At 44.5% G+C, this 9,176-nt stretch overlaps 1 protein-coding gene across 1 annotated transcript in view; it reads right to left on the reverse strand.

Moving 5' to 3' along the window:
• ANKRD50 (ankyrin repeat domain 50) overlaps window positions 1-3,607 on the reverse strand; it is a 32,648-nt gene extending 29,041 nt beyond the window's left edge. Inside the window, exon 1 of the mRNA XM_039364521.1 lies at window positions 3,486-3,607. The gene's annotated coding sequence lies outside the window, so the exon portion shown is untranslated. The remainder of the gene's footprint in view (window positions 1-3,485) is intronic.
• Window positions 3,608-9,176: the final 5,569 nt, after the last annotated feature.

Raw genomic sequence — 9,176 nt, forward strand, 5'->3', positions numbered from 1 at the left:
TTCTTTTTTAAAAAAAAGAAATTGGCAGCAAGAGAAAAAAGAATTAAAGCTGGACTTTCTTAAGGCTTGTTAAGAATCTTGTTAAGAATCATTTGAGTATATCATTTACTACCATTGCCTAAATCAATTTGTTGAATGTCCTCTTCCTTTGCTTTAGTAACTGGCCAACAGCAAATTTCTACAACAGTGTCAGATTTATTTCTTTTTCTTTTTAATTTGATGCAGATGCTTTCCACAAGATTTCCAGTTTGGGGGCATATATTTGTTCACAAGCCTATTGCTATTATACATACAGAGCTATTTTGCCTCCTTCTTTATAGGGTATATATCTTTTGAACAAGCCGTATCTTTTCACTAGTGTTATCTAATCTTGATTCTCATCCCATGAGATTTCTTTTAACCAAGCAATATCTGATTTCCCAGGTTAGTATTTACTTCTGTCTTCTTGTTATGTATTCTCTGGGCAATAGTGTATAGACACTGAAGATTAGAAAGATTGTTGTTTACAAATCTATCTAGTTAGCACTGATGTGTTGGATTTTAAGTACTGCTTTCTGACTAGTGCAGGGGTGTCAAATTGCCGGCCCACGGGTTGGACACGTCACATGGAAGCCGCACCCACCCCATTGTTGGCAAAACTGGCCCGATACATTGCACGACATCATGTGACGTCCCGACTTTGACATTCCTGGACTAGTGGCTCCACCATTATGGTATACAGCCATTTTCTCAATGCCCAGCATTCTCCACTGAGTCGTTGCATATCTCTCTCCACTTTAATTTAAATCTTCCATTAATGCATGACTATTGACAAGTACAGTTTTTCTTGTCCTTCTGAAGGGCAGCCCACCACATCTCCTCTTGGACAGCTGCCAGTGTTCTTTTCTCATTGGTGCTCTTACATTGCGGGCCTTCAGATAGACAGACCTCTCTCTCTGCGCTTAGCAAACACATATTATCTGGTCAGAAAACAAATGACCAGAGAGCCTTTCCCAAACTCAGTGAATCTGTTCCACAATTCACCAGGTTATTTCTTAATTCTGTCCAACAATTAACACTAATTCCCCACTGTCCTAGTTCCTCCCCAACATAAAATTGTTCTATTAAATGTACAAATGATATTCAGGAGCCTCCTATGGCCTCCAATAGTTCAATAGATAATCATAGATCTCCTGATATTTCATGGCTTATCCAAATACCTTGGTTGACATAGTTCACTTATATTAAGATTTGCATACAGACATAATTTTGGAAGACACTCTTGAAAGCTTTGATTGTACATCTCTACAACAGAAAAGATTCAGGTAGAGCCATTAAGCCACTGGAGTTTCTTATCTATCTTGGCTTATTCTAGATTTCTAAAAAATTGAGGATCTTATATTGTATTTGAGGACAGATGTATATATATGTAACCATTTTTCTCTGTAATAGTGAAGTAGGATAAGGTAAGAAAGTTATGCAATAAGAGACAAATAGCAAAGGTAAAACAAAAAGCAACAGGAAGCATGAATGAGCATGTTGCATAGCTTTGTATGTTCACTCTTACACTTCATCATTGAGGCAAAGCTAAAATAGCTGTGGGTAGTTTTAAGGAAAATCTTGTTTAACCATATGCATGTATACATATACACCAAGACATGATTGTGCAAAATGTTTGTTTAGATTCCATGAGTTCTACTACATAATTGTAAAGCAATTCAAGTAAAGTTAAGAGGACCAGATACTGTCTTCCTCTCTTCTTTCATTAGCTAAATCAACCTATCTGATATTTGGACCCATATATTTTATTGTTTTAGAAGTTTAATTATGATTCATTCATTTCAAGTTGTGAACTTTTGCTCTGAGAATAGAAAATTAATTCCTTAAAAACGCAAGAAAGAAAAAAAATACAACACAAAACAAAATGAATTCCTGTCATAGGGAGTTATTTCAATCTTTTCTTTCTCAGTACCCCCAATCCACACCTTTTTTTCCTTTACCATAACATTTTTTTTTACCAAAACATTTTTTTACCAGAGCATTGGTGCCAATTAGATATTACATGTGTTATTAACAGAGAAAAATAAACATATTGCTTGTCTTACTAATTTGCCTTTTTTTAAAAAAAGAGGTTTTTCTGAAGTTCTTTTCTTAAAATAAGCAACTTTGTAGGCAAGCTAGAAATCCACTGCTTACACTTCTTTGCATTTAAGAAAAGTCTCAGGAACAATAGCAGCAGAGTGACAAAATAAGCTTACAAGTCAGTCAAGACTGGAACAACAAGTTGTAGAAGACTCCCAATAGCTTTTGCCAACAGCACTCCCATAATCAAATGCAGCTACACCCATTCAATAAACTTGCAAAATGCAATTTCCATTCCTAAAATGTAAAGTAATAAATCTAGAATGTTTAGAAAGACAAACAAATGTATGTACCACCATTCTTAAACCCAGTACTTTTCAAATGTAGGTAGTCCTTGATTTACGACTTGTAAATTATGGTTAGTTAAGCCCATAATTTTGGTTCTTAAGGATTGCAGTTGTTAAGAAAGTAATCATGTGACTGGACCTAATTTTATGACCATTTTTACTGTGGCCATTAAATGAATCACTGGGGTCATTAAGCAAGTCACGTGGTTGTTAAGCTTAACAAATCCAGCTACCCAATTGATTTTGCTTATCAGAAGCTGCAGATCATGATCACATAACAAGATGTTGCAACGATGGTAAATTTGAGCTGGTTGCAAAGTGCCCCAATAGCAATCACATGACTGGCTGGGGTAATATGATAGTTGTAACCTGAGGACAGGTTTTTATTTTTTTTCCAACTTTGAAACATTGTTAAACATATGGTCATAAGTTGTGGAATACCTGCATTTATATTTAGACTAAACAGAACATTTGTTTAGTTCACGTTTGACTCTGGGGTCTAAATGGGAAAATCTAGGTATGAAAGTCAATTGCCATTGCCTTTTTCCAGGTGCTCTTTGGTAAGAACAATCTAGACCAGTGGTTCTCAACCTTTCTAATGCCGCGACCCCATAATACAGTTCCCCGTGTTGTGGTGACCCCCAACCACTTATACATCATCGGATGCCAGGGGCGTGGCCAAAGAAAAGGGGAAAAAAATGGTGGATAGCCTTGTTTGGCGACCCCTATGAAATGGTCGTTCCGACCCATAGGTTGAGAACCACTGATCTAGACTATTATCCTAAGATTTCCTGGTGATTTCACATTTAATTACAAACCAAGTCTGATCCCATTTAAGTTCTTTTTGTCAAATAACAATAAGGTCAATCAGGTTGTAAAATCTGGAGTTTATAAATCCTAAACAAAATGTACATATCCCAAGAATATAGATTGTTCATATAAGTTAATGGTATAGTTATCTATGTTTTAATATACAGTATTCTTCATACTACTTTCTGTATATTGCTTCTTATATAATCCTCTTAAAACACTGCACAAATTAGAAATAACTGTTATGTCACTAAAACATGTACTTACCTGTAAACAACTTAGTGACAGCTTTATTCTGCTTTCGAGCAGAACAGAGGAGCAGCAACCATGGGGGGAAAAATTCATAGTGAGTAGCTAGAAGTTCAGCTATAGTTCCAGATAAGGTTGTAGAGGTCTGGTCACCTTCAGCAATATTGCACCCCTCATCTACCGAATCCACCAAGAGAAAGTAACTTTGTTGGGGGCTCTTGGTTCCCAGAAGTGGAAGCAAAATGCACCTGAAACAAAAAAGGAAGAAATATAAAAATCATTGTTTGTACATTAATACCAGGGTTAAGCAATGGCTTAAAAAGAACATGCACAAATATGTGAGAAGTATCTATTTTCAAATAATTAAAGTATCTGCAATTTTTCCAGGCTTTTATTGCTGCTTCAGAAGCTCTTCTTTCCCAGCTAACTCTGCATTTCTACACCAATTCTGCTCAGTGCTTTTTTTCTTAAAAAAAAAAAAAAAGGTGCCAGAACTCACACACGTCATACAACCCGCCTTGCTTATCCTACAAGGTTCCATCCAAAAAAGGTGCCGGAACTCTGTTTTGGGTGCTCTATGAGAAAAAAAGCTCTGATTCTGCTTCAATATATGATATTCAGACACTTCAAAAGAGTTTCTAAAGTAATCAAACATATTGTAAAAAAAGAAGCTATTTTAAACTTTGAAAAGGAGTTCAATATGTAAACATAGCACACAAAGAGCCTCTTTGGAATTTGTCCAATAAATACATTCTGTCACATTATTAGAAATTATGTGAGTGGAACTTGCATCTAAAAATTATCCTTACTATACACATTAAAATATTTTCTTGATATTGTTGAGGACTCCTAATTTTTTACAATTTGTTTATTATGCAAGTGTTATAGATTGGCACTAGCATTCTTTATAACTTGAAGCAGGTATTAGTCACACTAATTTAGACTTCTGGAAATTGTATACCTAATATAGCCAGAAACCCGCTGATTGAAAGGGGCGTTGTCTTACCTGAACGCCTTTTCTCAGCAGGATGATGTAGAGTCCAAATGGATGGGTTCTATGACGGCCTTCCTGCCTGGCAGACTGGGTAAAAACTTCGGCCACACCCCTTCCTTTGGGCGTGACCCCAGTTTTGACTTAGGCGAGAAACTTTGTTGGAATTAACCTTGCAGCTCTTTATTATATCTTTATTATATCCCTGCCTAGACCTATCCTCTGGGTGGGCTTGGACTCTACATCATCCTGCTGAGAAAAGGCGTTCAGGTAAGACAACGCCCCTTCTCCAGCAGGATGACTGTAGAGTCCAAATGGATGGGACATACCAAAGCCCTCATGTCCCCCTGGGAGGGAATGTCTAGGCTACCGAACTCTGAGCAGATACGACCTGTTGAAGAACTCTTCTGCCAAAAGCCGCGTCTGCTGCTGCTAGGGAGTCTAAACGGTAGTGTCGAATGAAAACCGAAGGTGAGGACCAGGTTGCGGCCCTGCAAATCTCTTCCACCGGAGCTTGCGTTAGCCACGCCGCAGATGTGGCTGCGCTCCGAGTTGAGTGGGCAGTCACCTGAGTGGGTGCTGGCAAATCCTGTGAGACGTAGGCCTGCGCTATGCAGGCTCTGATCCACCTGCCTATGGTGGAAGAAGATACCTTCTTTCCCATAGTTGATGGTTGAAAGGACACAAATAATGCTTCAGTCTTTCGGAAAGCCGAGGTGCGTTTCACGTAGAAACACAGTGCTCTCCGTACGTCTAGCTTGTGCCATCTGTGTTCTAGCTTATGTTTGGGTCTTGGACAGAAATCAGGAAGCGTAAGTTCCTGAGATCTGTGAAAGGTGCTATTTACCTTCGGGATGAAGGTCGGGTCTGGTCTAAGAACGACCCTGTCTTTGAAAAAGGTACACAGATCCTTCCTTACTGACAGAGCTGCTAGTTCTGAAATTCTCCTTGCCGAAGTAATTGCCACAAGGAAAGCTACCTTCAGTGATAGGTGATGGAGTGAGCATGTTTCAAGAGGTTCGAAGGGTGCAGATGTCAAGGCTAGAAGGACCCTAGGCAGGTTCCAGGACGGGTACCTGTGTATGACTGGGGGCTTTGTGTTAGACGCCCCTTTTAAGAAGGCATTAATCGCTGGATGTTGTGCTAGGGAAGTTAAGTTGTCGCAGGAGAGTACGGTTGAGAGGGCCGAAATCTGTCTGCGGATGGTATTGACTGACAGGCCCCTATTAAGACCCTCCAATAGGTAGTCTAGGATATTGGGGATAGATACTGCGGTCGGGTCTAGGTGAAGCGAAGCGCACCACCTGCAGAATCCCTTCCATGTAGCGTCGTAAATCCTATTGGTGGACGCCCTTCGTGATGCCTGTATGATCGATATCACCCCTGCAGAATAAGATTGTTTAGTTAAGCTTTGCCGCTCAAATGCCAAGCGGCTAGTTGTAGCCACTGGGGATCTGGGTGTACAAGCTTGCCCTGACTGAGTTTTACCCTGTCCGGGGGAATCCTCCACGGAGGTGATATCGAAAGGTCCACGAGGTCGGCAAACCACGGGCGCCGTGGCCAGTGAGGGGCAATGCAGACCATTTCTGCGCCCTCCAGGATCATCTTGCGTATGGTTGCCGGTATTAGTGGCAGCGGTGGGAAGGCGTACAGGAGTTGCGCCGGCCACCGGCACCTGAGAGCATCCGTTCCCTCCGATCCCGGGGACGGGAATCTGGAGAAGAACCTGGGGAGTTGTGTATTCTTGTGGTTGGCAAATAGATCTAGGTGCGGTTGTCCGAACCTCCGGGAGATCTCCTCGAAGAGAGCCGGGTCCAGACGCCATTCCGACTGGTCCACCTTGGCTCTGCTCAGGGAGTCCGCCTGGGTGTTTGTTTCCCCTGAGATGTGTTCCGCTCTGATGGAACTCACATTGGCTTCTGCCCACCGAGCCAGAACCAATGCTTCTTTCATTAGTTCCACTGATCTCGTTCCTCCCTCCTTGTTTACATGTGCCTTGGCTGCTACATTGTCTGTAAGCACGAGGACGTGTCTCCTCGTTACTAGGTGTGAGAAATGACGGAGGGCCAGGTGTATGGCCCGGAGCTCTAGCCAGTTGATGCTGTGTGACAGGTCCTTTTGACCCCACTGGCCCTGTGCTATCTGGGTCCCCAGATGGGCTCCCCATCCGAACAGGCTCGCATCTGTCGTGAGCGTGACCCTGTTCGGTTCCCTGAATATGCTCCCCTTGAGTGTCATGGGGGATAGCCACCATTTTAGTGATTTCATCACCTGTGCTGGTACCAGCACACTCCTGTTGGAGGTGCTGAGGTTCCTCCTCTGGTAGGGTAGGAGGAACCACTGCAACTCCCTCGAGTGGAGCCTTGCCCATGGGATGATGCCCATGCAAGATATCATCTTTCCCAGGAGCTTCGAGAGTTGTAGCAAGGGCACTCTCCTGATCTTTTGAATTTGGTGGATTAGCTTGGATATGCTGATCAGTCGCTCCTGGGAAAGGAATACCCTGCACTGTGACGTGTCTATCACCGCGCCCAGGTGTTGCAGTCTCCTTGAGGGAATGAGGTGGCTCTTGTTTAGATTGACCGAAAATCCGTGCCCCTGTAGGGTTCGGATTGTGGTCTTGAGATCTGTCCTTGCTTGTTCCCGAGATCTGGACTGAATCAAGATGTCGTCCAGATAAAACTGGACGCGAACCGGAATCAACCTGAGATGGGCCGCTAGTACAGCTAAGATCTTTGTGAATACCCTTGGTGCTGACGACAGTCCGAAGGGTAATGCCCTGTATTGGTAATGTCGCCCCGCGTAGGTAAATCTGAGGAATTTCCGGTAGCTGGGGTGGATGGGGATGTGTAGGTACGCCTCTGTGAGATCTATTGAGGATAGTAGATCGTCTTCCCTGACGCTGGCTAGTATGGACTTTAAGGAGTGCATCTTGAACCTCCTGTACTTTATGAAATAGTTCAGGCCCTTCAGGTCCAAGATTGCTCTCCACCCTCCTGATGTCTTTGGGATGACGAAGAGGATAGAGTAAAATCCTCTTCCCTCCTCCTCCTTTGGTACCTTCTCTATGGCCTGAATTGACAGGAGGTGGACTATAGCCGAAGTTATCAGCCTCGTCTTGTGTGCTCTTCTGGAGATGGGACATCTGATGAACCGGTTTGGTGGGGGAGAGCAGAAGTCTAAGGTCAGGCCATGTCTGATCGTTTCCAGGACCCAGGAGTCGGTCGTGGTCTGCTCCCAGACCCTGATGAAATTTCCTAACCGACCCCCAATGGGAGTATCCTGTTTGGCGTCACTTGGTGCGTTTAAAGGATCTGCCTCCCGCTCCCCTATATGGGCGTCTGGACTGGAACTGGCCCCTGGCTCCCGGGCTCTGGCGATCCTGGGTTCGATCCTGTCTGGGGTAGAAGGATCGTGAGCCTCTGGGCCAGTCCCAGGATTGCCCTGATCGAAAGGGCTGCCTCCATTCCCAGGGGCTTCCTGGGCGGGAACCCTGTCTCCGGAAGTCCTGACTGCCTCTCCTGTCTAACTTCTTTGATGGGTGTACTAGGATTTTTTTCTTGTCTCTGCCTTCGCTGACATGTGGGTCCAGAATGGAACCAAATAGGTCTACTCCACTGTATTTGGACGTCGAAAGACGCCATTTGGACCTCAGGTCTGTCTTCCAATTTTTGAGCCATAGTAGCCTACGTGAGGCCACTGTGGCCGCAATGGATCTAGCCGCATACTTTGTTGCGTACAGTGAAGCGTCTGAGACAAATTGCGAGGCCGCGAGGAGCTTGGCCAATGTTTGGTGTATTCTGACCTGGTCTGGAGGCACCGTGCCTTGCAGTTCCCTCAGCCACATGATGCTGGCCCTCGCGAAGAAAGATGAGGAAGTGGCTGCTCTGGCCGCCCAGGCTGCAGCCATATGGGAACGCCGGAGTGAGTGTTCAAATTTCTTCTCCTCAGGCCTCAAGACCTCCGCCATGTCTCCTGGAATCGCGGAGGTAGAAAATAATGAGATTAATGGGTTATCGACAGTGGGAACCTCTAACATGTTAGAGAAGGAGGGAGATAGGTTGAAAAAGCTTTCTTTCCGCGCTGTTTGGTGCCGGTGGGCTTGCAAGTGAGGACCATTGTTCCTCCAGCGTGGTCATGAAGACCTCCGCACATGGGATGTACTTATCTTGTGGAACCTTTTTGGCAAACAGAGGATTGGCCTCCTTGCTTGTTGAGGGCTTCTCATCCTGTACTGATGTTAGGTTGACTGTGGAAACAGCCTTTACCAGGAGTGATTTTAGGAGCGCTGGGTTAAAGAGTCCAGAGCTCGTTGCCTGCTCAGGTGCCGTCTCCTCGTCCTCCGAGAGGGGCATGTCTGACATGTCGAGGTCCACTGAGTCACCCTCTCCCAGTTGAGAGGAAGTTTCAGAGGTGCTGGTAGGGGGTGGCCTAGCCCGACCCTTACGGGTTGTGTGAAAGGCCACTTGTCCCTTAGAAGCCATGAACTGGGAGAATGCATCCTGCATGAATGCATGGAATTGTGCCGACCAAATGCCCTCCTGCGCTTGGTCGTTAGAGTGAGGCGCTGGGGTGCGGTCGGGTGAAGAAGCTGGTGAGGAGGGGTTGGAGGAGTCTAACTGTTCAGTTTCCCCAGGAGGAGACCAAGTCTTAAGCACTTCCTCGGCAGTAGGGTCTGTGCTGGGTGCCACCGCTGGGACAGGGGAAACCGAATTTGT

The sequence above is a fragment of the Crotalus tigris genome, unplaced genomic scaffold (genome assembly GCF_016545835.1).
Source record: "Crotalus tigris isolate CLP2741 ecotype Arizona unplaced genomic scaffold, ASM1654583v1 scf7180000019772.107562, whole genome shotgun sequence".
NCBI lineage: Eukaryota > Metazoa > Chordata > Lepidosauria > Squamata > Viperidae > Crotalus > Crotalus tigris.